The sequence below is a fragment of the Mobula hypostoma genome, chromosome 24 (genome assembly GCF_963921235.1).
Source record: "Mobula hypostoma chromosome 24, sMobHyp1.1, whole genome shotgun sequence".
Lineage (NCBI taxonomy): Eukaryota > Metazoa > Chordata > Chondrichthyes > Myliobatiformes > Myliobatidae > Mobula > Mobula hypostoma.
The window spans coordinates 51,162,773-51,188,787 of NC_086120.1; the positions used below are offsets into that span (position 1 = coordinate 51,162,773).

The window sequence follows — 26,015 nt, forward strand, 5'->3', positions numbered from 1 at the left end:
AATATTTTTTACTGATCTCCATATAGAAGAATACAGAGTCCAAGAGAATACATATTATAAAACAAAAGAAAAAAATATAATAATACCAGATAGAGTATACTGAATCACATTAACAAACTCCTTTCTCTATATTCATATACAGTTGAAGTCAGAAGTTTACATACACCTTAGCCAAATACATTTAAACTCAGTTTTTCACAATTCCTGACATTTAATCCTAGAAAACATTCCCTGTCTGATCAGTTAGGATCACTACTTTATTTTAAGAATGTGAAATGTCAGAATAATAGTAGAGAGAATGATTTATTTCAGCTTTTATTTCTTTCATCACTTTCCCAGTGGTTCAGAAGTTTACGTACTCTTTGTTAGTATTTGGTAGCATTGCCTTTAAATTATTTAACTTGGGTCAAACGTTTTGGGTAGCCTTCCACAAGCTTCTCACAGTAAGTTGCTGGAATTTTCTTCCATTCCTCCAGACAGAACTGGTGTAACTGAGTCAGGTTTGTAGGCCTCCTTGCTCGCACACGTTTTTTCAGTTTTGCCCACAAGTTTTCTATCGGATTGAGGTCAGGGCTTTGTGATGGCCTGTCCAATACCTTGACTTTGTTGTCCTTAAGCAATTTTGCCACAACTTTGGAGGTATGCTTGGGGTCATTGTCCATTTGGAAGACCCATTTGCATCAGGAGCTTTAACTTCCTGGCTGATGTCTTGAGATGTTGCTTCAATATATCCACATAATTTTCCTTCCTCATGATGCCATCTATTTTGTGAAGTGCACGAGTCCCTCCTGCAGCAAAGCACCCCCACAACATGATGCTGCCACCCCCATGCTTCACGGTTGGGATGGTGTTCTTTGGCTTGCAAGCCTCACCATTTTTCCTCCAAACATAACGATGGTCATTATGACCAAACAGTTCAATTTTTGTTTCATCAGACCAGAGGACATTCCTCCAAAAAGTAAGATCTTTATCCCCATGTGCACTTGCAAACTGTAGTCTGGCTTTTTTATGGCGGTTTTGGAGCAGTGGCTTCTTCCTTGCTGAGTAGTGTTTCAGGTTATGTCAATATAGGACTTGTTTTTCTGTGGATATAGATACTTGTCTACTTGTTTCCTTCAGCATCTTCACAAGGTCCTTTGCTGTTGTTCTGGGATTGATTTGCACTTTTCGCACCAAATATGTTCATCTCTAGGAGACAGAATGCATCTCCTTCCTGAGCGGTATGACAGCTGCGTAGTCCCATGGTGTTTATACTTGCGTACTATTGTTTGTACAGATGAACGTGGTATCTTCCGGCGTTTGAAAATTGCTCCCAAGGATGAATCAGACTTGACATCATTTTCTGACCTCAATCTGATAGAAAATTTGTGGGCAGAACTGAAAAAGCATGAGGCTTGAAATAAATCATTCTCTCTACTATTATTCTGACGTTTCACATTCTTAAAATAACTGACCTACTGCATTGCCCTCTATTTTTCTAAGCTCCATGTACCTATCTAAAAGGCTCTTAGAAGACCACCGCCGCCACCGGCAGTAAATTCCACCCACCCACCCACCACTCTCTGTGTGAAAAACTTGCCCCTGACATCCCCTCAGTAACTATTTCCAAGCACTTTAAAGCTATGCCCCCTCGTGTTCGCCATTTTAGCCCTGGGAAAAGCCTCTGGCTATCCACAGGATCAATGCCCCTCATCATCTTACACACCTTGATCAAACAAACTGCAAATGCAGGTAATAAATAGATAACAATAAATGGGTCCTTAAGCCAGTGTAGTTATCCCTTTTTGTTCAAGAGCCTGATGGTAACTGTTTTTGAACCTGAGGCTCCTGTACCTTCCTCCTGATGACAGCAGCGAGTAGAGAGCATGGCCTGGTCTCTGAGGAAGGATGCAGCTTTACTGCGACAGCGCTCCGTGTGGGTGTACAGTACTCAGTGGTGAGGCAGATGAGACCCGGTCTGTGGAGAATAGTCTGGAAGGGCCGAGTGGTCTCGCCACCCTCACAGCGTTATCGCGGTAACACAGCACCGTATTTACTGCATTAACGATTGCTCAATCTTGATCCCGGCCCTCCTCCGATAACCAGTGGCTAAACAAGTACTTACATCCTGTACGTCATCGGAATGGCGGCTAGTGGTTGGTCCACCGTACGGCGGAGCAACCAATAGGCACGCAGCTACTCGCCGTCTAACCTCTTCCGAGTTTAAACCAATCGAGCCACGGCGTTCCTGTAGCTGCTTTTTTATTCGGTCAGCGTGCTGATAATCTGGCATTCTCTTTGCGTTTCGGACCAATTGGGTGGCTGGGGGCGGGCCGTGGTGTTGGGATGCTGCCATGAACGGGTGATCAGGGTAGGAGACAGCGCGTGTCGCGGCGCCCGGTCGAACCGCCAGTATCCCACAATTCCCGTGTCGGGCACACGCTGCAGCCGGGTGGCAGCGCCCGCCGAGAGGGGCCGAGGGCCGAGGGAGCTAGAGGGAGCGAGAGTCCCGGGTGGAGTCCAGTACCAGGGCAGGGATAACAGGAAGGTAACAGCGGGGCTGGCTAGCTAGCGCCCCGGAGGGGCGGGGTGGGGTGAGGGTCTCTTTCAGGGGGTACATCACCAGGGTGGGTGTGGTCGGGTCCCGGCCTGGGGCAGAGCAGGGCTGCTGCTGTTATTTCTGTCACGGGCAGGAGGAGGGAATGAGGGTCTCCTGAGTATGGCTAGGTAGGGTGCTGGGTCAGCCAGGCAGCTTGGGCTGAGCAGTGACTGAGGGGAGGGGGAGAGTGGTGTGTGTCTGTGTCACCTGTGTGGGGTTGGGACGGAGGGTATAGCAGAACTTTGCCGTCTAGGTTGAGTGAAGATGGGAGACTGAGAGAGCAGCTTGCCAAACAACTGCCCCTTCCCTCCAAACCACTCACTCACTGCAAGGTAAGTGTAGTGCTAACCGGTTCTTGTTGATAATTCGAGATTATAGTTTTCTGCCTAGGATTAAGTGCATATTTGTGATCTAGAAATAATGCTGGTGTCTCAGAGCTGTCATCTTTGAAGAGAATTGGTTATGATATGTTGAGATGAAACCTTTATTCAAAATTGTTGAAGTTTTTTATCGAACCTTTTTTTGGATGTTGCAAGGTTCTTGCTGTTTTGTTGACTTTTAGATTATTACAGGTTTTTGTCCTCTCTTCTCTGCTCCAGGGCATGTTATTGTTGCACTAGTTCAGCTGTGCTCAGTTTTTAAGGATGAAATCTGCATAGGGAGGTGAAATATTCTGTATTTTAAAGAGTAACAGAGTCACAACAAATATGAACTACTGACTGGTATTCTTGAATTCCGATCAGGCCTGTTAATTTTAATGATCTGTATACGTAGCAATTTGTTATTTTCAAAGTTAAAATAATATGTAATACATTGGACCAGAGTTACCCAATTTCCCTGAGGATCAATAAAGTTTGTCTATCTATCTATCTATCTTAGGCCATTTGGCCCAGCGAATCTGCTCCACGATCATGGCTGATCCATTTCCTTCTCAACCCCACTCTCTTGCCTTCTCCCTGTAACCTTTCACATCCTATCTAATCAAGAGCATGTCAACCTCCATCTTAAATGCACCCAGTGGCCACATGTGGCACATTCACCATCGTACATAATAGAACATAGGTAATTACAGTTGCAGTACAAGCCCTTTGGCTCACAATGTTGTATCAACCTTACAAACCTGCTCTAAGATCAATCTAACTCTTCCCTCCTACTTTGACCTCCATTTTTCTATATCCATTTACCTATCTAAGAGTTCTACTAGTGTTACAGAATCAAATAGAACAGAATTGGGTCCCTTGGCCCATCTGGTCCATACTGAACAAGACCCATTTGCCCCATAACCTTCTAAACATTTTCTATCCATGCATCCTGTAAATGTCCTTAAATACTATTATTATACCCACCTCTTGCAGCTCATTCCATAGACCTGCCACCACCTATGTGAAGAGGTTTCATTCAGATCCCATTAAAGTATTTCACTTTTATATTTATGCTCTTTAGTTATAAACTCCCCACCTTGAGGAAAATGATTGTGATCATCCACCTTGTATATGTCCCTCCATGATTAAAGCCTTATTTCTCAGCCTGCTGACGATAAAGGTGCTGGGATGGTGGATCCCACCCACCCTGCTCTGGACTGTTGGTCCTACTCCCGTCAGAGAGGGGCTACGTAATATCTACATCAGGACCACTATTTTCCTTAATAGTAAGGCCAGTCAACAACTCTATCCACTAACCCATCCCTCCACACTCACAACTACCGCTACTTTATCATTTCCTGTCAGTCACCTTATGTACAGACACTCCTGTACCTAATGTCACTTTATGGACATACAATCATTCTCTGTGAAGTTCAAAGTAAATTTATTACCAGAGTAGACCATCAGACATAGAGCAGAATTTGCCACTTGGCCCATCGAGTCTACTACGCTAACCAATCATGGCTGATCCTGTTTTCCCCATCCTCAGCCTTCTCCCTGTAACCTTTGACACTGGTCAATCAAGAGCCTATCAGTCTCTACCTTAAATACACTCGTCTTGTATTGGTCTCCACAGCTGCCTGTGGTAACAAATTCCACACTCTGGCTAAACAAATTTTTTGCATTGTTTTAAATGGTCGCCCTTCTATCCTGAGGCTGTGTCCTCCTGTCGGAGACCCTGTCACCATGGGAAACATCCTTTTTCCATCTACTCTGCCTAGGCCCTTCAACATTCAAAAGATTTCAGTGAAATTTCACACCCCCCATCCTTCTAAATTCCAGTGAGTACAGGCCCAGAGCCATTAAACATTCCTCATATAGCAGTCCTTTCATTGTCAGAATCATCTTTATGAACCTCCTCTGAACCCTATCCAATGCCAACACATCTTTTTTTACATTAGGGGGCCAAAACTTCACAGTACTCAAGGTGAGGCTTCACCAGTGCCTTATAAAGCCTCAGCATCATACCCCTGCTCTTATATTATAGACCTCTTGAAATGCTAACATTGCATTTGCCTTCCTCACCACCAGCTTGACCTGAAAATGAACCTTTAGGGTGTTCTGCAGAAGGACCCCCAAGTCCCTTTGCATCTCCGATTTTTGAATTTTCTTCCCATTTAGGAAACAGACTTCACATTTCTTCTACCAAAGTTCATGTCCGTGCATTTTCCAACATTATATTTCATTTACCACTTTCTTGCTCATTCTCCTAATACAAGTCCTCCTGCAGCCTGCTTGTTTCCTCAACACTACCTGACCCTTTACCAATCTTTGTATCATCTGCAAATCTGGCGACAAAGCCACCTATTCCATTATCTAAATCATTGATATGCAGCAGAAAAAGAAGTGGTCCCAACACCGACCTCTGCAGAACACCACTGGTCATTGGCAGCCAACCAGAAAAGGATCCTTTTATTTCCACTCGCTGCCTCCTATCAATCAGCCAATGCTCTAACATGTTAGTAACTTTCCTGTAATACCATGGGCTCTTAACTTGGTAAGCAACCTCAAGTGTGGCACCTTGTCAAAGGCCTTCTGAAAATCCAAATATACAACTTCCACCGCATCCCCTTTATCTATCCTACATGTAACCTTCTCAAAGAATTCCAACAGGTTCATCAAGCAAGAATTCCCCTTAAGGAGACCATGCTGACTTTGTTCTATCTTATGCTGTGTCACCAAGTACTCCTCATCCATAACAATTGACTCCATCTTTCCAACTACTGAGGTCAGGCTAACTGGTCTATAATTTCTTTTCTGCAGCCTTCCTCCTTTCTTAAAGAGTGGAGTGACATTTGCAATTTTCTAGTTCTCTTGAACAATGCCAGATTCCAGTGATTCTTGAAAAATCATTACTGATGCCTCCACAATCTCTACTGCTACATCTTTCAGAACCCTTGAGTGCAATTCATCTGGTCTGGTTGACTTATGTACCTTTAAAAGGTCATTCAGCTTTTTGATCACCTTCTGCCTTGTAATAGTACTTGCATCTCTTCCTTCAACACCAGGCACACTACTAGTGTCTTCCACAATGAAGACTGATGCAAAGTACTCATTTAGTTCACTTGCCATCTCCTTGTCCCCTGTTATTATTTCTCTGGCTTCATTTTCTAGTGGTCCTAAAGCACTCTCATCTCTTTTTATATACTTGGAAAAGCTTTTGCTATCCACTTTGATATTTGCTAGCTTGCTTTCATATTTCATCTTTTCCCTCTTAATAATTCTTTTAGTTTTCTGTAGGTTTTAAAAAGCATCCCAATCCTCTATCTTCCCACTAATTTTTGCTTTGTATGCCCTCTGTTCTGCTTTTACTTTAGCTCTTACTTCCCTTGTCAGGCATGGTTGTACTGATTTACCATGTGAGTATTTCTTTGTTTTTGGAATATATCTATCCTGCACTTCCTCATTTTTCCCAGAAACTCAAGCCATTGTTGCTCTGCTGTCATCCCTGCCAGCATCTCCTTCTAATTTACTTTGGCCAACTCCTCTTTCGTACCACTGTAATTTTCCTTACTGCACTGAAATACTGCTATATCAGACTTTACTTTCACCCTATCAAATTTGAAATTGAACTCAGTTATATTGTGATCACTTTACCTTAAGTTCCTAATCGTGCCCCCCCCCCGGTTCATTACATAACACCTAATCCAGTATAGCTGATCCCCTAGTAGGCTCAATGACAAGTTGCTCTAAAATGCTATCTTGTAAATTCACTCTCTTGAGATCTATTTCCATCCTGACATTCCCAATCTACCTGCATGTTAAGATCTCTCAAGACTATCATAACGTTGCCCTTTTGACACACTGTTTCTATTTCCCATTGGTAATTTGTAATCTGTAGTCCACAACCCAGTTACTGTTTGGATGCCTGTGTATAACTGCCATCAGGGTCCTTTTACTCTTGCAGTTCAACATCTTGCGATCCTATGTCACATTTTTCTAATGATTTGATGCCATTCTTTACCAGCAGAGCCACATCACCCCCTCTGCCTACCTTCCTATCCCTCCAATGCAGTCTGTAATCTTGGACATCTAGCTCCCAATTGTAACCATCAGCCACAATTCAGTGATGGCCACAACATCATACCTGACAAACTGTAAAAGTGCATCAAGATCATCCACCTTATTTCTTGTACTCTGTTCATTAAGATATAATACCTTGTGTACTGTATTTGCTACCTTTTTTTACTGATGCTGATCCTGCTGGCTGAAAAAGACAAAGTTTGTGAACCCTTTGCAATTTTCTGTGTTAATTATTGATAAAGTGTGGTCTGATCTTCATCTAAGTCACAATAATAGGCAAACACAATCTGCCTAAAGTAATAACACAAACAATTGTACTTCCTCTTGTTAATAGTGAGTACATCATTTAAACAATCACAGTCTAGGTTTAAGAGTGTGAACCTCTGGAGTGTAATGCCTTCTACAAAAGCTATTTGGAGTTAGGTGTTCCAATCAATGAGATGAGATTGGAGGTGTGGGTTGTAGAGGTACCCTGCCCTGTAATAAAAGACACACACAGTTAGGTTACTGATAAAGCCTGCTCTTCTCAAGAAAGATCTGTTTATGTGCACCATGCTTTGATCAAAAGAGGACCTTGGAAGAAGAATTGTAGAGATGCATGAAGCTGGAAAAGGTTACAAAAGTGTTTCTAAAGACCTGAGTGTTCATCAGTCCACAGGAGAAATAGGCTACAAAATGGAGGAAACTCAGTACTGTTGTTACTGTCACTACCAGTGGGCATCCTGCAAAGATTACACCAAGAGCACAACATGCAATGCTGAAAGAGATGAAAAAGAACCTAAGGTTAACAGCAAGGTACCTGCAGAAATCTCTAGGACTTGCTAAAGTCTCTGTTCATGTGTCCACTTTAAGAAAAACCTGAACAAAAATGGTATTCATGGAAGGGCACCACGGAGGAAACCACTGTTCTTCAAAAAAAAAGCGCAAATCTCAAGTTTGCAAAAGACTGCCTGGATGTTCCACGATGCTTCTGGGACAGTTTTCTGTGGAGATGAGACAAAAGTATATCTTTTTGGCAGAAATGTATGCTGCTACGTTTGGAGGAGAAAGGGCACTGCACACCTACAACACCTCCTCATACCAACTATGAAACATGGTGGAAGGAGCTTCAGGATTTGGGGCTGCTTTGCTGCCTCAGGACCTTGACAGCTTGCAATCGTTGAGGGAACAATTAATTCAAATCATATCAGACATTTTACAGGAGAGCGGTCGTCATCTGAAGTTTAATAGAAGTTGGATGATTCAGCAAGACAATGATCTGAAACAGTAAATCAACAACAGAATGGTTTATAAATAAGAAAATCTGTCTTTTGGAATGGCCAAGTCCGAGTCCAAACCTTAACCAAGTTGAAATGGTGTAGCATGACCTGAAGAGGCTGTTCATGCAAAGTATCCCAGAAATATTGATGAACTGAAACAGTTTTGTATGGAGGATTGGTCTAAAATTCCTCCTTGCCATTGTGCAAGTCTGATTAGCAGCTACTGGAAATGTTTAGTGGAGGTTATTGCTGCTAAAGGAGGTTCTACCAGTTATTAAATACAAGGGTTCACATACTTTTTCCAGCCTGGACTGTGGATCATGAAACAATGTGTTCAATAAAGACATGAAAAGTACAATTCCTTGTGTTATTAGTTTAGGCAGATTGTGTTTGGCCATTATTGTGACTTGGATGAAGATCAGAGCACATTTTATGAGTAACACAAAAGCCAAGTATGGGTGCACATTCCTTTATCCGAAATTCTGAAATCCAAAAAGCTCCGAAAACTGAAGTTTTTTTTTCGCTGACAGCTGACGTCACTCAGGTGTGACGTGGCAGCACTAGCAAGAGGCCACCAGACCTCTGTTGTGGCTCAGTGCTCGTAGTGGTTACACGTGCATTTGCTGTTCGCTGATATTTTGTGTTCACTGTTGACTTTGTGTTTAATTTCACTGTGAAAATGTCAAAAAGAGCTGCAGATACCCCTATGGGTAACCATGAGAAAAAGAGAAGGAATCTTCTCTATCAATAACGCAGAAAGTGGAGTTATTGCAAAAGCTTGATCGTGGTGTGTCTGTGAGGCATCTTACTGAAGAAGATAGTGTTGGAACTACCTCTGTATATGATTTAAATAAACAAAGACAAATTACTGAAGTTTTATAGTGACAGTGGCGTTCTACATTTATTCCAATAAGTCATTTACCATGTGTTTAATTCGGTTCGTTTGAAGCTGTATATTTTCATTTTATTGAATGTTTTTGTTGGAAATAAAATTTCTTCTTGTCATAATTCCCTAAACAATACAGTATAACAATTATTTACATAGCATTTACATTGTATCAGGCATAATAATCCAGAGATGATTTAATCTGAGTTGGATGATCAGCCATGATCATAATAAATGGCGGTGCAGGCTCGAAGGGCCGAATGGCCTACTCCTGCACCTATTTTCTATGTTTCTATGTTTCTATGTAACTGGCCCCAAGGATTTCGGATAAGGGATTGTGGACCTGTAGTTGCAAAAGGTTCACAAACACTTTCTTGCAGCTGTACATGTCACCACATACAACCCTGAGATTCTTTTTTTTTCCCTGTGAGCATGCTCATCAGTAACTGTAAACAGGATCAATGAACAACAAACTATAAATGTGAATAAATAGCAATGAATAATGAGAGCATGAAATAACAAGGTAAAGTGTTGTTAAAGTGAGATCATTGTTTCTGGGAACACTAGAAATGGAATAGTATAGTTATCCCCTTTTGTTCAAGAGTCTGGTTGAGGGGCAGTAACTGTTCTTGAACCTGGTGGTGCGAGCCTGAGGGTCTTGTACCTTCTACCTGATTGCAGCAGTGAGAAAAGAGCATAGCCTGGGTGGTAAGGATCTTTGATTGTTTTTCTATGGCAACATTTAATATAATTATGCTCAATGTTTGGGAGGGTATAGAAGTTTGTCAAAGTTTTTGATAACATGCTGAATCTCTGCAGACTCCTGAGGAAATAAAGGTGCTGTCATGCTTTCTTTGCAATTATATTTATATGGTGTGTCCAGGACAGGTCCTCTGAGATAGTGACACCCAGGAACTTATAGTTACTGACCCTCTCCCCTCTAATCCTCCAATGAGTACTGGCTTATGGACCTCTGGTTTCCCTGTCCTGAAATCTACAATCAGTTCCATGATCTTATTGACATTGCGTGAGAGATTGTTGTTACGACACCACTCAGCCACATTTTCAATCTCCCTCCTGGTATGCTAATTCATCAGCACCTTTGATACGGCCCACTACAGTGGTGTCATCAGCGAACTTGTGTATGATGTTGGGGCTTGAATGCTTCAGACAATTGGTCAGCACAGGACTTCAGTACTCGGCTAGCTGCTCTGTCCGAACTGGATGCTTTTCTTGGATTCACTCTCTTGAACGCAGCCTGCATGTCATCTTCGGATACTGTGACCAAAGGATCATCGGGAGACATGGGGGGTGAATGATGGTTTCTCCCTATTCTGATGGTCAAAGCGAGCATAGAAAGCATTAAGCTTATCTGAAAGTGAAGCTGTGCTGTTCCCCATGTCACTAGATTTAACTTTGTAGGAGGTTATGGCATTCAAACCCTGCCACAGCTGTTGAGCATCCCTTGTCAATTCTAGTCTGGTCCAGAATCTCCACTTTGCCTGTGAGATAGCTTTCCGGAGATCATAGCTGCAACTCTTGTAGCATTTTTGATCTCCAGACTTGAAACCCTCTGATCCGGCCCTCAACAAATTCCAGATTTCATGGTTCATCCAGGGCTTCTGATTGGGATAAACTCTGAATGGTTTTATGGGGACATGCTTATTTACAAATTACCACAGTCTGTTGTTCAATTCATTCTGAAAATAGTAAAATCTGGTCTGATTGCTGCATCCAGTGTGTCCACTGATAACCAAGGCTTGATGCAACAAGCAGAAGGCCTTTGACAAGGTACCACACATGAGGCTGCTTAGCCCATGGAATTACAGGGAAGTTACTAGCATGGGTGGAGCATTGGCTGATCAGCAGAAAAAAGAGTGGGAATAAAGGGATCCTATTCTGACTGGCTGTCGGTTACCAGTGGAGTTCCATTGGTGTTGGGGCTGCTGCTTTTTACGATGTATGTCAATGATTTGGACTATGGGATTAATGGGTTTGTGGCTAAATTTGCCAGTGATACAGAGATAGGTGGAGGAGTGGGTAGTGTTGAGGAAACAGAGAGCCTGCAGAGAGACTTGGATAGTTTAGGGGAATGGGCAAAGAAGTGGCAAATGAAATACAATGTTGGAAAGTGTATGGTCATACACTTTGGTGGAAGAAATAAACGGGCAGACTATTGTTTAGATGGGGAGAGAATTCAAAATGCAGAGATGCAAAGAGACTTGGGAGTCCTTGTGCAGGATACCCTAAAGGTTAACCTCCAGGTTGAGTCGGTGGTGAAGAAGGCAAATGCAATGTTGGCATTCATTTCTACAGGTATGGAATATAAGAGCAGGGATGTGATGTTGAGGCTCTATAAGATACTCGTGAGACCACACTTGAAGTATTGTGTGCAGTTTTGGGCTCCTTATTTTAGAAAGGATATACTGACATTGGAGAAGGTTCAGAGAAGATTCACAAGAATGATTCCAGGAATGAAAGGGTTACCGTATGAGGAACGTCTGGCAGCTCTTGTGCTGTGCTCCCTGGAGTTCAGGAGAATGAGGGGAATCTCGTAGAAACATTCCAAATGTTAAAAGGCCTGAACAGATTAGATACGGCAAAGTTATTTCCCGTGGTATAGGAGTCAAAGACGAGAGCATGACTTCAGGATTGAGGGACGTCCATTTAGAACTGAGATGCGGAGAAATTACTTTAGTCAGAGGGTGGCAAACCTGTGGAATTTGTTGCCACGAGCGGCTGTGGAGGCCAAGTCATTGGGTGCATTTAAGGCAGAGATAGGTTCTTGATTAGCCAGGTCATCAAAGGGCATGGGGAGAAGGCAGGGGAGTGGGGATGACTGGAAGAATTGGATCAGCCCATGGTTGAATGGTGGAGCAAGCTAGATGGGCTGAATGGCCTACTGCTCCTATATCTTATGGTCTTGTGTTTGGTGATGTATGTGAGGGTAAAGGAGGGTCGTTAATGGCAGCTAGTCAAACTGGTGTATACTCTGTCTCTCTGTGACCCCCCCCCCCCACCTTTCTGATTGGATACCTTCTAGTGAGTACCTACCATTAATAAGTTACTTTCATGTTCTGGTCTCCAATTGGTGTTATTGTTTTGTCTCTTCCCCTGCCCTGTTTCATGCATTGCCTTTATTCTTACTGCCCTTACTTTAAAGTTTTAATGAAAAGCTTTTGATTTTCTCCCAGTTTTAACAAAATGTCATTGATGAGGAAGGTTAACAGTTTTTCTTTTCACAGGTCCTGACTTGCGAGCTTTGACAGCAGTTTCTATTTTTGCTGTTAATCAGTTGTAAAGCCGTTCGTAACATCCTGAAGTATTGGCAGGTGGTAAGAGTGTGATACAAGATGAGTTGCTTGGCTTCTCAGTGAGAGACAGGTCGCAATGTATTAAACACTGCATTGAACCAGATGCTATTGGTGGGGGGGGGGTGTTGTTTGGAGAATTGGAAAAGTATTAATTAACACTTTCCTACCTAGGGAAATAGCAATAGCAAAGGTTAGGGAGCGAAATAATTGGCTTGTGACTCTGTCATTAATTAAATATTCAAATTGAGATTCTGTCCTGGCAGGTAGAAAGATATTTCAGACAACTGTAGTAGTGTGGATTAGCCTGCAGCAGCCTGTGTGCACTTTAACAAGTATTGTTTCCTGGGGCTCTTGAAAAGCTATATACGAGAAGAATAAAGTGCTGATGTATCAGGCTGAGGCCTATCAGGACTGGAAAGGAAGGGGAAAGAAAGTCAAATTAGGGAGATGGGGGGAGAGAAAGGAGTACAAACTAGAAGGTGATAGGTGAGAGACCAGGTGAGTGAGGAGGGGCTTGAAGTGACGAGCTGGGAGGTGGGAGGTGAGAAGTAGAAAATAAAGGGCTGAAGAAGAAAGCTGAAAGGAGAGGAGAATGGACCATTAGAGAAAGGAAAGGAGGAGGGGCACCAGGGAGAGTTGATAGACAGATGAGAAGGAAAGCGGTGAGAGGGGAGCCAGACTGAGAAGTGGAGAGGGACGGTGGAGAAATTACCACAGGTTAGAGACATCAATGTTCATGCCATCAGGTTGGAGGCTACAGAGGTGGAATGTGAGATGTTGCTCCTCCATCCTGGGCATTGGAGGAGGCCAGAATGGGAAGTAGAATTAAAATGAGTGGCCCCCAGAATATCTACATTGCTGATGTACTGATCTCAACATGTGAGTAACGTTGATAATATCTAGTAGAGTTGAGTGACTCGCCTCGCTGCTTCTGGTTCTGTTGTTCAGGGAGTAAGCCACTCCTAGATGGAATGTAATTTTTGGGGGGCATGCACTGGTCTCGGATGTTATTGGGAGTGGGTTGGGTGACCAGTGGTGAGGGTGAAGCAGCTACATACAAATGTTTGGGTGGTTGAATATCTCTTATTGCCCACTTGTTCCAAATAGAAAACAATATTACCTGAGATCTCACAGATGTCTCCTGGCAGTTGGTTGAATGTGTTGCAGGTGACAATTCTGTGCCCAGACTCTGGCTAACCAGTTAATGGAGCAAAAATAACAAAAAATGTTTAATTTGATCATCCTGGTAGGTACTAAAGTCATAGAGAAGAACAGCTTGGAAACAGGCTCTTTGATCCACCAAGTCTGTACCGACCAGAAGGCAGATGGAGTTTAATGCAGGCAAGTCCGAGGTATTACACTTTTGGAGGACATACCAGGGTAGGTCTTGCACAATGAGCAGTAGGGCATTGAAGAATGCATTAGAACAGAGGGATCTGGGAATACAGAGTCACTGTTCCTTGAAAGAGGTGTCATAGGTAGATAGGGTTTTTTAAAAAAAAGCTTTTGACACATTTGCCTTCATAAATCAAAGTACTGAGTACAGGAGTTGGGATGTTATGTTGAAGTTGTGTTGGATGTTGGTGAGGCTTAATTTGGAATTGTGTGCAGTTGTGGTCACCGACCTACAGGAAAGATGTAAATAAGATTGAAAGAGTACAGCAAAAATTCATGAGGATGTTGCTGGGACTTGAGGACCTTAGTTACAAGAAAAGATTGAATAGGCTGGAGTTTGTTCTCTAGAACGTAGAAGATTGAGAGGAGGTTTGATAGAGGTATGCAAAATTGAGGTATATAGGTTGGGTAAATGCAAGCACGCTTTTTTCCCCACTGAGATTGGGTGAGACTGGAACTAGAGGTCATGGGTTAAGAGGAACCTGAGGGAGGAACTTCACTCAGAGGGTGGTGGGAGTGTGGAATGAAGTGTCAGTGTAAGTGGTGGATGTGGGTTCGAGTTCAACATTTTGAGAGAAATTTGGATAAGTACATGGATGAGAGAGATATGGAGGTCTATGGTCCAGGTGCAGATCAGTGGGACTAGGCAGATTAATGGTTCAGCACAGACTAGATGGGCCAAAGGGTCTGTTGCTGTGCTGTAGCATTTTATGACTCTAAAACAGGTGGCTGTTGGTTATAGTCTTGTTTAATTGTCATTCAACTGTACATTAATAATTCCACCATGGACGGTCCCAAGCCTTGCTGTGAAAGGTAGAGGGTTGTCATGGAGCTAGCAACCCCATCTTGTAAAAACCCAGAGCTACAGAAGCTCCAAAGGCCTCATCCCTGGGAGAGGAAAGATCATCATGTGGCAAATTATTTAGATTCATGAAAGTGATTCCAGGATTGAATGGCTTATCATATGAAGAGAATGAAATTCTCCATTCTCTACAGTGAACAGAACAGCCTTGTCACTTAATGGATCTCAAACCTGGCCCATGATCTATTAGGCAGCAAGAAATTGCTGCCCCCCTGTAACTGTTCACCAGCTTGATTTTGGAGGTGAGTGGGTTTGTCTGGGAGGAGGGATCCATTTGCCTGAGACTATACTCCCTAGAATTCAGAAGAATCTGAGGGGATCTTATAGCAACATAAAAAATTATGAATGGGATAGATCAGATATATTCAGGAAAGTTGTTTCTACTGGGAAAGTGAGACTCGAACTAGGGGACATAGTATCAAGATTTCAAGGAACAGATTTAGGATGGATGAGGGGGAACTGATTTTCCCATTGAACAGTGAAGCTGGCATTCTCTGCCCAGGGAAGTAGAAGAGGCTACCTGATTAAATATACAGCATTTAAGATGCAGTTAGATAAATTTTTGCGTAGTAGGGGATTAATGTTGTGGGGAAAAGGTGAGTAAGTGGAGCTGAGTCTGTGGTCAGATCGGCTATGATATTATTAGAATGGGCTTGTTGGGCCAGATGGCCGACTCTTGCTTTGTTTTCTTGTATTCCTATGTTAATATCTGGACCGTGTATGAGTGGTTATTGATCTGTTCAAACACTAACTGCTGTAGTTGGGTGTGGCTGATGTGAACACAATCCCCAATCTCACCATCTCTGCATTTTCACTGTTACCAGCCCTGTCATTACCTGGTCAGGATTTTCTGAGAATTCCTCATCCCAGTGTTGAATATACTGTTGATGGAGTGTAAGCTTCCCATCAACACTGGGCTCTTTCCCATCACTGCGTTACCACACAGTGCTGTTCCTCCTCATGCCAATTTCTGACAGCAGCTGTCTGATTTTAGTTGTTTGTGCAAAGCTGTATTTATCATGGATTGCTAGTTCCCATGGGCAGGTTATTGTAGGATTTCTCCATTTTGTACTGATGGTGTTGCTAATACAGCTGTGGCTATCTTGCTTCTTGAATCAGTACATTAAAACTAAGATCTGCTTGGCTGACCACAACATTTAGTCTGCAGTACTTGGGTGAGAGTGGTGCTGTCTTTTAGAATAGACTTTTTAACTGTTTCTTTGCTGTACTGCTCTGTGACAGGCCCACCTAGTCCGTGCCAAACTTGTTCTGCCTCATCCCATTCACCTGCACCTAGACCGTAGCCCTCCATACCCCTTCCATTCTCATGCTTATCCAAATTTCTTAAATGTTGCAATTGAACCTGCATCCATCACATCCTCTAGCAGTTTGTTCCATATTCTGTCCACCCTCTGACTGAAAATGTTCCCCCTCAGACTCCCCTAAGATATTTCACCTTTCACCCTTGACCTATGCCTTCTAGTTCTAGTCATGTACAACCTCAGTGGAAAAAGCTGCTTGCATTTACCCTCGCTATACCCCCCATAATTTTGTATGCCTCTTATTTAAAAAAAACTCCCCTCATTTTCCCGTGTTGTATCATATCCCTGGCACCATGTGAAGTATTCTGCCAATACTTTTTTCCTTCAATGAAGACAAATTTTCATTGGGTCTTGTGGCAGTGGGACCTTGTTACCATGTAAAAAAATATTCAGCAATGTTGCACTTCTGAAGTGCAGTGGTGAAATATGTGCATAGGGTAATGAAGAAGATTTTTGGTATGTTTGCCTTTAACAATCAAGGCATTGAGTCTGAGTTGGGATGTTGTATTGCAGCTGTATAGACATTGATTAGAACACATGATGGGTTTGTGTGTCCATCAGATGGTTTTGTGTTCTGGTCACCACTCTGCAGGAAGTGGGTGGTGGACACCCTGGGGTATTGTGGACAGATCTAGTCACTATGTAGGAAGGGGGTGGTTTATATCAAAAGAGAGCAGAGAAGATTCACATAGATATTGCTTGCAACTAAATACTTGAATGGGGAATAGTAGGGCACTGAGGTGTGCAATAGAACAGAGGGATCTGGGAATAGAGATCCAGAGTTCCTTGAAATGTGGGATTATGCTTGGGTAGGGTCATAAATGCAGCTTTTGGCACATTGGCCTTCATATGAGTACAGAACAACCACAAACAAAAGAGAATCTGCAACACACACAAAATGCTGGAAGAACTTAGCTGGCCAGACAGCATCTATGGAAAAGAGAATAGTTCATCAGGACTGGAGAAAGAAGATGAGTCAGAGTAGGAAAGTGGGAGAAGGGGATAAAGGACCACAAGGTGATAGGTGGAACTGGGAGGAGTGAAGTAAAGAGCTGTGAAGTTGAGGGCTAGAGAAGGGGGAATCTGATAGACGATAGAAGGCCATGGAAGAAAGAAAAGGAGGGGAACCTGATGTCATGAACCTTAATTTCTTGAACTTGTGGTAGTGCCTCCCCCCCCCCCACCATTCCCCATTCCCTTTTCTCTCACTCTCCTTATCGCCTTGCTTGCCCATCACCTCCGTGTGGTGGTGCTCCTCCCCCTCTTCTTTCTTCCATAGCCTTCTGTCCTCCTAATAGATTTCTTCCTTCTCCAGCCCTGTATCTCTTTCACCAATCAACTTCCCATTTTCTTTACTCCTCCCCCCCCCCCACCTGTCACCCTGTGGTTCTTCCTCCCCTCCCTCACTTTCTTATTCTGACTCCTCATCTTATTTTTCAGTCCTGATGAAGGGTCTCGGCCCAAAGCTTTTTCCATAGATGCTGTCTGGCCTGCTGAGTTCCTCCAGTATTTTGTGTGTTTATTGAGTACAGGAATTGGGATGTTGTGTTGGAAGTTGTATCAGATGTTGGTGAGGTTAATTTGAAGTATTGTGTGCAGTCCTAGTCACCTACCTACAGGAAAGATATCAGTAAGACTGAAAAAGTACTGAGAAAATTTACAGGAATGTTCCTGGGGCATGAGTATTCTATGACTACAGTTACAAAGAGACTGGGTCATCATTAATAGAAGTATACAAAACTGAGGTGTATAGATGGGGTAAATGCAGGCTTTTTCCACTGAGTGAGACTAGAGGTCATGGGCTAAGAGTTAAAGGTGCAATATTTAAGTGGAACAAGGTTATGGTCTTTGACCATAATTGTTCTTGGCAAATTTTTCTAAAGAAGTGGTTTGCCAATTTCTTCTTTTGGCCAGTGCCTTTATAAGACGGGTGACCCCAGCCACTATCAATACTCTTTAGAGATTGTTTGCCTGGTGTTGGTAGTCGTATAACCAGGACTTGTGATGTGCACCAGCTGCTCATACGACAATCCACCACCTGCTCCCATGACTTCACATGACCCTGATCGAGGGGGAGGCATTGCTGAACAGGTGCTACACCTTGCCCAAGGGTGACCTGCAGGCTAGCCAAGGGAAGGAGCGCTTTACACTTCCTTTAGCAGAGACGTATCTCCATGCCACCACCCAAGAGATTGGATAGGCTAGGTTAATTCTCACTGGAGCACCGAGGCTGAGTGGTGATCTTTTAGAGATTTATAAAATTCAGGGGCGTGGATGAGTCTTTAGTTCTAGACTCTGCTGTCCTGCGAAAAGAGGGTATTGGTTTAGGCTGAGAGGGGAGAAATTTAAAAGGGACCTAAAAGGTAAATTTTTCAGAGGATGGATGATGCCTGGAAGGAGTTGCCAGAGAGTGTGTTAGAGGAGGTACATTTACAATGTTTAAAGGGTATTTGAATGGGTACATTCAAAGTAAATTTATTATCCAAGTAGATGTGTCACTGTATGCAACTCTTCAATTCTTTGTGGGCATTCAAAGAAAGAAAAAATTCTTAAACATAAAGAAGAAATAAATATCAAGAGGTTCCTCAGGGTTGTCACAGCTGGGGTGGGTGGGGATAGGTGGGAGTTAGTGGAGATAAGCTTCCACTACCTATGTGTCTCAAATGGCCTCTGACAGCCAAGTCCAGAGCCTGGTGGAACCATTGTCACTGACAGGAGGAGGGACAAAAGTGGGTTGCTGGCTCCTTAACAGCTAGACACCAGACCCAAACAGTTCCCCTCCACCACCACTGTCTTTTGCCTAGCAGAACTATCCTCACTCTAAATAATTTCTCTTTTGGATCCTACCACCTCCTTCAAACTAAAGGGGTAGGCATGGACACTCGCTTGGGTTCCCAGTTATGCCTGCCTATTTATTGACTACGTGGAACAGTCTATGTTGCAAGCCTACACTGGTAACCGTCCTGCACTTTTCCTACCCTACATTGACAACTTCATTGGTGCTGCTTCCTGCATTCATGCTGAACTTGTCAATTTCATTCACTTTGCCTCCAACTTCCACCTAGTCCTCAAATTCACTTGGTCCATTTCCGGCACTTCACTGCCCTTTCTCGATCTCCCTGTCTCTATCTCCAGAGGCAGCTTATCCACTGTATTATAAACCAACGGACTCTCACAGCTACCTGGACTATACTTCATCCCACCTTGCTACTTGTTTTTTAAAAAAAAAATGCCATTCCCTTTTCTCAATTCCTCTGTCTCTGCTACATCTGCTGTCAGGATGAGGCTTTTCTTTCTAGAATGAAGATGTCCTCCTTTTTCAAAGAAAGAGGCTGCCCTTCCTCCACCATCAACGCTGCCCTCAACCACATCTCTTCCATTTAATGCACAGCTGCTCTTACCCCATCCTCCTGCATGTTACCAGGGATAGGATTCCTCTTGCCCTCACCTACTACCCCACCAGCCTCCACGTCCAGCACATACAGTGGTATGCAAAAGTTTGGGCCCCCTGGTCAGAATTTGTTACTGTGAATAGCTAAGCAAAAGATGACCTGATTTCCAAAAGGCATTAAGTTAAAGATGACACATTTCTTTAATATTTTAAGCAAGATTACTTTTTTTTATCTCCATCCTTTATAGTTTTAAAATACCAAAAAAAAGGAAAAGGGCCCGAAGCAAAAGTTTGGGCACCCTGCGTGGTCAGTACTTATGAACACCCCCTTTGGCAAGTATCACAGCTTGTAAATGCTTTCTGTAGCCAGTTAAGAGTCTTTCAGTTCTTGTTTGGGGGATTTTCATCTATCCTTCCTTGCAAAAGGCTTCTAGTTCTGAGATTCTTGGGCCGTCTTGCATGCACTGCTCTTTTGAGGTCTATCCACGGATTTTCGATGATGTTTAGGTCGGGGAACTGTGAGGGCCATGGCAAAACCTTCAGCTTGCGCCTCTTGAGGTAGTCCATTGTGGTTTTTGAGGTGTGTTTAGGATCATTATCCTGTTGTAGAAGCCATCCTCTTTTCATCTTCAGCTTTTTTACAGATGGTGTGATGTTTGCTTCCAGAATTTGCTGGTATTTAATTGAATTCATTCTTCCCTCTACCAGTGTAATGTTCCCCGTGCCACTGGCTGCAACACAAGCCCAAAACATGATCGATCCACCCCCGTGTTTAACAGTTGGAGAGGTGTTCTTTTCATGAAATTCTGCACTTTTTTTTTTCTCCAAACATACCTTTGCTCATTATGGCCAAAATGTTCTATTTTAACTTAGTCAGTCCACAGAAGTTGTTTCCAAAAGGCATCAGGCTTGTTTAGATGTTCCTTTGCAAACTTCTGACACTGAATTTTGTGGTGACGCAGGAAAGGTTTTCTTCTGATGACTCTTCGATGAAGGTCATATTTGTGCTGGTGTCGCTGCACAGTAGAACAGTGCACCACCACTCCAGAGTCTGCTAAATCTTCCTGAAGGTCTTTTGCAGTCAAACAGGGGTTTTGATTTGCGTTTCTAGCAATCCTACGAGCACTTCCTTTGGAAAGTTTTCTTGGTTGTTCAGACCTCAACTTGACCTCCACAGTTCCTGTTAACTGCCATTTCTTAATTACATTATGAACTGAGGAAACGGCTACCTGAAAATGCTATGCTATCTTCTTATAGCCTTCTCCTGCTTTGTGGGCATCATTTATTTTAATTTTCAGAGTGCTAGGCAACTGCTTAGAGGAACCCATGACTGCTGATTGTTGGGACGAGGTTTGAGGAGTCAGGGTATTTATAAAGCTTTGAAATTTGCATCACCTGACCTTTCCTAATGATGACTGTGAACAAGCCATAGCCCTAACAAGCTAATTAAGTTCTGAGACCTTGGTAAAAGTTATCTGAGAGCTCAAATCTCTTGGGGTGCCCAAACATTTGCATTGTGCTCCTTTCCTTTTTTCCCCCACTCTAAAATTGTACAAAACAAAAATAATACACTAATCTTAAAATGTTGAAGAGAATGTTTCATCTTTAACTTTATGACTTTTGGAGATCAGTTCATCTTCTACTCACTTAACTATTCACAGTAACAGAAATTTTGACCAGGGATGCCCAAACTTTTGCATGCCATTGTAATTCTCTGAAACTTCAGCCATCTCCAAACACCACCAAACACATCTTTCCCTCCCCCACTTTGTTTTCTGCAGGGATCACTCCCTACGTAACTCCCTTGTTCATTCATTCCTCCCCACTGATCTCCCTCCTGGCACTTATCCTTGCAAGTGGAACAAGTGCTTTGGCTGCCCCAACACCACCTCCCTCACTAACATTCAGGACCCAAGCAGTCCTTCCAGGTGAGGCAATACTTCACCTGTGAGTCTTTTGGGGTCATATACTGTGTTCGGTGCTCCCGGTGTGGCTTCTTGTATATCGGTGAGAATCAACGTAGATTGGGAGACTGTTTGATCATCTGTGCTCCGTCCGCCAGAACAAGTGGGATCTCCCAGTGGCCACCCATTTTAACTCCACTTCCCATTCTGATATGTCCATCCAAGGCCGCCTCCACTGTTGGGATAAGGCCACACTTGGGTTGGAGGAACAACAGCTTATTCCGTTTGGGTAGCCTGCAGCCTGATGGCATGAACATCAATTTCTCAAACTTCCAGTAGTGCCTCCATCCCCCTTCACCAGTTCCCATTCCCCTTTCCTCTCTCATGTTATCTCCTTGCCCGCCCATCGCCTCGCTCTGCTCCTCCCCCTTCTTCTTTCTTCCCTCCTTCTGTTGCTTTCTGTCTCTTTCACCAATTAACTCCCTAGCTCTTTGCTTCATCCCTCTCCCTGCAAGTTTCACCTATCACCTGGTGTTCTCGCTCCCCTTCTTCCCCCCCCCCGCTTTCAAATTTACTCCTCAGCTCTTTTTCTCCAGTTGTGCCGAAGGGTTTTGGCCCGAAGCGTCGCCTGTACTTTTTTTCTATAGACACTGCCTGGCCTGCTGAGTTCCTCCAGCATTTTGTGTGTATTCGGATTTTCCAGCATCTGCAGATTTTCTCTTGTTTACTGGTCCTTGAAATCAGTTACTTCATACAGATGAGGCTTGTCTCCCATGATTAGTAGCTCATCTCAGAGAAGGAAAACTGATTTCAAACCTCCACTGCCTTGTGGCTATACCCACTCAGGGAAGGCTTTGGGAGTAAACCCTGAGGGTGGGGGGAGGAAATCCAGAGCTGGAGTCCCTGAGGCAGACCTGTGTTGAGTTCAACATTGACTGGCAACTACTGTGACGCTGCTGGTGCCAAACTGTGTTGGTCTGGATTCATCAACTGCGTGAAGAGGGAGAGCCTGCTGCATATATAACTGCTGCTCTCCATGTCGTACTGCCCTGGCCTGCGTATTGGCTTGTGTATTATGTAGGCAGCTAGGACTCAATCCTGACCATTGGAAGGCCCCAGATATCAAGAACATGAAATGGAGAGTCCTTGAAAGTGAGTCCATGGGTTGTCAGAACAGTTTAGTGTTGGGGCGGGTGAAGTTATCCCCTCTTCAGGAGATGGGTTGAGGGGTTATAACTGTTCCTGAACCTGATGGTGTGGGTCTCGAGCTTCCTGTGAGAAGAGAGCATGTCCTGGATGGTGGAGGTCTGTGATGGATGCTGGTTTACAGCGACATTGCTTGATGGAAATGTGCTCAGAGGTGGGGAGAGCTTTATCCGTTATGGATTGGCTGCATCCCCTACATTTTGTAGAGTTTTCTGTTCAAGCGTACTGGTGTTTCCATTACAGGTCGTGATGTATCCACTCATTCAGGTACTTGGATAGGAAAAATGTAGAGGGAACTATGATTACCGTTGGTGGGTAATGTGTTTGGCATGGGCACAGTGGGCTGAAGAAGTTTGTTCTGTCTATATAATTCTGTGTTCTGGGAAAATGTTTTTTGTCCCCATGAGGATGTTGTGATAGCTGGATACAGCTCTTCCCTGAGATATTAAAAAGTAATTTGTATGACACTCAGACTATTGTACGACACTCATGTGTTTGAAAACAACCTTCATATCAGAACCATGAATGGAATAAGGACTTCAAAGGTTAAAGGGAGAATTTCTTAATCAGTTGATGCTGATAACAATTTAATGAAAGTGCACCAGTAGGAGCAAAGATTTAAGTATATACCTCAAACATCTGTCAAAAATCAACTGGGAAGCACTCTTGTTCACATTAATACTAAACACAGTAGAATAAACCATTTGGTTTTTTCCAACCAAGTTAAAATACGCTAGACATCTTATTGAGTGACTGCAGTTTAATAATTCTTGGGTGTGAAGTGCTTTGTGATTTGATAGGTGCAATATAAACACAATTGCTTTTACTCCTTTTATTCTTGATATTATCTGTATTTTCTTGTTTTAATCTGAATTTCCATTTATGGTGCAAAGTCTGATAAACATTGTGTTATTAGTGAGGTTCACAATTCTGTAAGCATATACTTATTCTGGTGTTCAGCCCAGTTGCTAGTGATTGTTTAAGCACGGTCATCGAATTATGTTCATAGTCCAGACTGTTGCAAGTGTATTATTGACAAATGTTTCACAGGGTTGAAACTTTGGCCTCAAAATGGGGGGGACGAGGCTTGAGCTTACAGACAGTATTTTTGCCTCCCTTCTGTTGCAGATCAATAATACTTCCTGACGAAGGGTCTCGGCCTGAAACGTCGACTGCGCCTCTTCCTATAGATGCTGCTTGGCCTGCTGCGTTCACCAGCAACTTTGATGTGTGTTGCAATAATACTTTCTGCTAGTTTCACTGCCCTGAGACTATAGTGGTGCAGGCAAAAAGTCGAGACGAAGCACATTTGAAAACATTGAGTTGATAATGTGACTCTCTCCCCTTTGGGTGGATAGAAAATATCCCTCTGTTCTGATGAATAGGGATTTATTCCTGGTTTCCAGAGCAATATTAACCCTATATCACCTGTCTCACTAAACGGGCACTTTGGCCATTTTGAATGCTATCTGTTGAATTGGGGGCAGCAAGGTAGCGTACTGGTTAGTGCCAGCATTCCAGTGTTCAATTGATCTGGGTTCAATTCCTGCCACTGTCTGTAAGGAGTTTGTACATTATCCTTGTGTCTGCGTGGGTTTCGTCTGGGTGCTCTGATTTCCTTCCTCGCTCCAAAGCTGTACAGGTTCGGGTTAGTGCTGTGTTGGCACCAGAAGCGAGGTGGCACTTGCAGGCTGCCCAGTACAATCCTCGCTGATTTAAATTGAGACAAACTGCACGTTTTGTTGTTTTAATGTACATGTGAGAAAAAGCTAATCTGTTCCTTAATTTGGTATCTGTTGGAGTTTACAGTGTACAGATTGGCTACCCTGGTTATAGCAATAATTGCAATACATTTAGGCAGTTTGTAATTGTAATCCTGTGACTGAAACACAGGCATGCAGTGCTTAAAAACTCATCAGACCACTCTCCATCTTGTTTGATTTGTGATCATGAGTCCCTAGTTTCTTTATTCTGGACATGGAGCAATAAAGGCTCGTTCTCTGCATGGATGTTATGTATTGTAACTACAGTTACTGTGTCATTTTACCCTCCCAGATTACCTCTTGGACCTTGATTTTAAAAAAGGTATTTAAAGTAGCATGTTGTATTAGCATAAACTGTTAGCTTTGTGCTTTATTTTTATTTTAAATATTTTGCAACCTTCACAACTGTACATGAAGTTTACGTTCATGTCCCCATTTAGTGCACTCTGCCCATGACCATAAGAAACTGCAGAGAGTTGTGGACACAGCTCAGCACATCATGGAAACCAGCCTCTTTCCATGGACCCCCAGTAAATTTATTTGCCATATACTCCCTTGATTTTTTTTTGGCAGCGTTTCCCCCCAAGCCCATTACCCCTATTGGGGCATAGGCTATTGACAGCAGCTTGCCAGAAACCCCTCTCCTGGGCCAATAGAAGGTTGCCTGCACCACGAAGATCCTTCCTCTCTCAGGAATGAGATGTTTGCAGCTTCTGTAGCTCTAGGTTTTTGTGGGATGGGGTTGCTCGCCCCATGCCACAACCTTCTCCTTTTGCAGCCAGGCCTGGGACCGTCTATGGCAGAGTTTTGCATGCAAACATTTACAGAAAAATAATATCTGAACAGACAAACTGTCAAACAGCTAATGTGGAAAAGAAATCAAACTGTATACATAAAAACAATGCTGAGGGGCAAAATAATGCAGTGAGCATAATCAAAGATCCCACCCAGAATGTTCTCTCTTTTCTTCCCCTCTTTCTTTCCCTCTTTCTCCCCCCCCCCCACGCACCCACCTGCTCTCCCCAATCGGGCAAGAGATAGAAAAGTCTGAAAGCACATGTACCAGGCTCAAGGATAGCTTTATCACACTATCATCAGGCTTGTGAACGAACCTCTTGTACAATAAGATGGACTCATGATCCAATCTATTTTATGATCTTGCACCTTATTGCTTACCTGCACTGCACTTTCTCTGTAATTGTTACACTTTATTCAACGTTGTTATTGTTTTATCTTAATCTACCTCACTGCTCCAGTCCTGCCAAAGAGTCTCAGCCTGAAATGTTGACTGTACTTTTTTCCATAGATGCTGCCTGACCTGTTGAGTTCCTCCAGCATTTTGTGTGTTGTTTAGAATTCAGCATCTGCAGATTTTCTCTTGTTTGTAAGAAGAATCCCTTCCTTCCTTCCTGATTGACCATAAGATATAGGAGTAGAATTGGGCCATTTGGCCCATTGCACCTGCTCCGCCACGTCATCATGGCTGATCCAATTTTCATCTCGGACCCATCCCTTGCCTTCTCCCCATATCCCTTCATGTCCTGACCAATCAAGAATCTTAAATATACATAAAGACTTGGCTTCCATAGCTCCCTATGGCAAAGAATTCCACAGATTCACCACTCTCTGGCTAAAGAAATTCTTCCTCATCTCTGTTCTAAAAGGGCACCCCCTCTGGTCTTGGACTTTC

At 43.2% G+C, this 26,015-nt stretch overlaps 1 protein-coding gene across 5 annotated transcripts in view; it reads left to right on the top strand.

Annotated features, from left to right (window-relative positions):
* Positions 1 to 2,329: 2,329 nt before the first annotated feature.
* slc25a42 (solute carrier family 25 member 42) overlaps positions 2,330 to 26,015 on the top strand; it is a 76,249-nt gene continuing 52,563 nt past the window's right edge. The window contains exons 1-3 of one of the 5 annotated variants that reach the window (XM_063032565.1): positions 2,562 to 2,910; positions 12,414 to 12,503; positions 13,733 to 13,823. The gene's annotated coding sequence lies outside the window, so the exon portion shown is untranslated. Of the gene's footprint in view, positions 2,351 to 2,383; positions 2,528 to 2,559; positions 2,911 to 12,413; positions 12,504 to 13,732; positions 13,824 to 26,015 lie in introns of those variants that run through there. The other 4 variants (XM_063032566.1, XM_063032567.1, XM_063032570.1 and 1 more) reach the window with 4 other exon arrangements.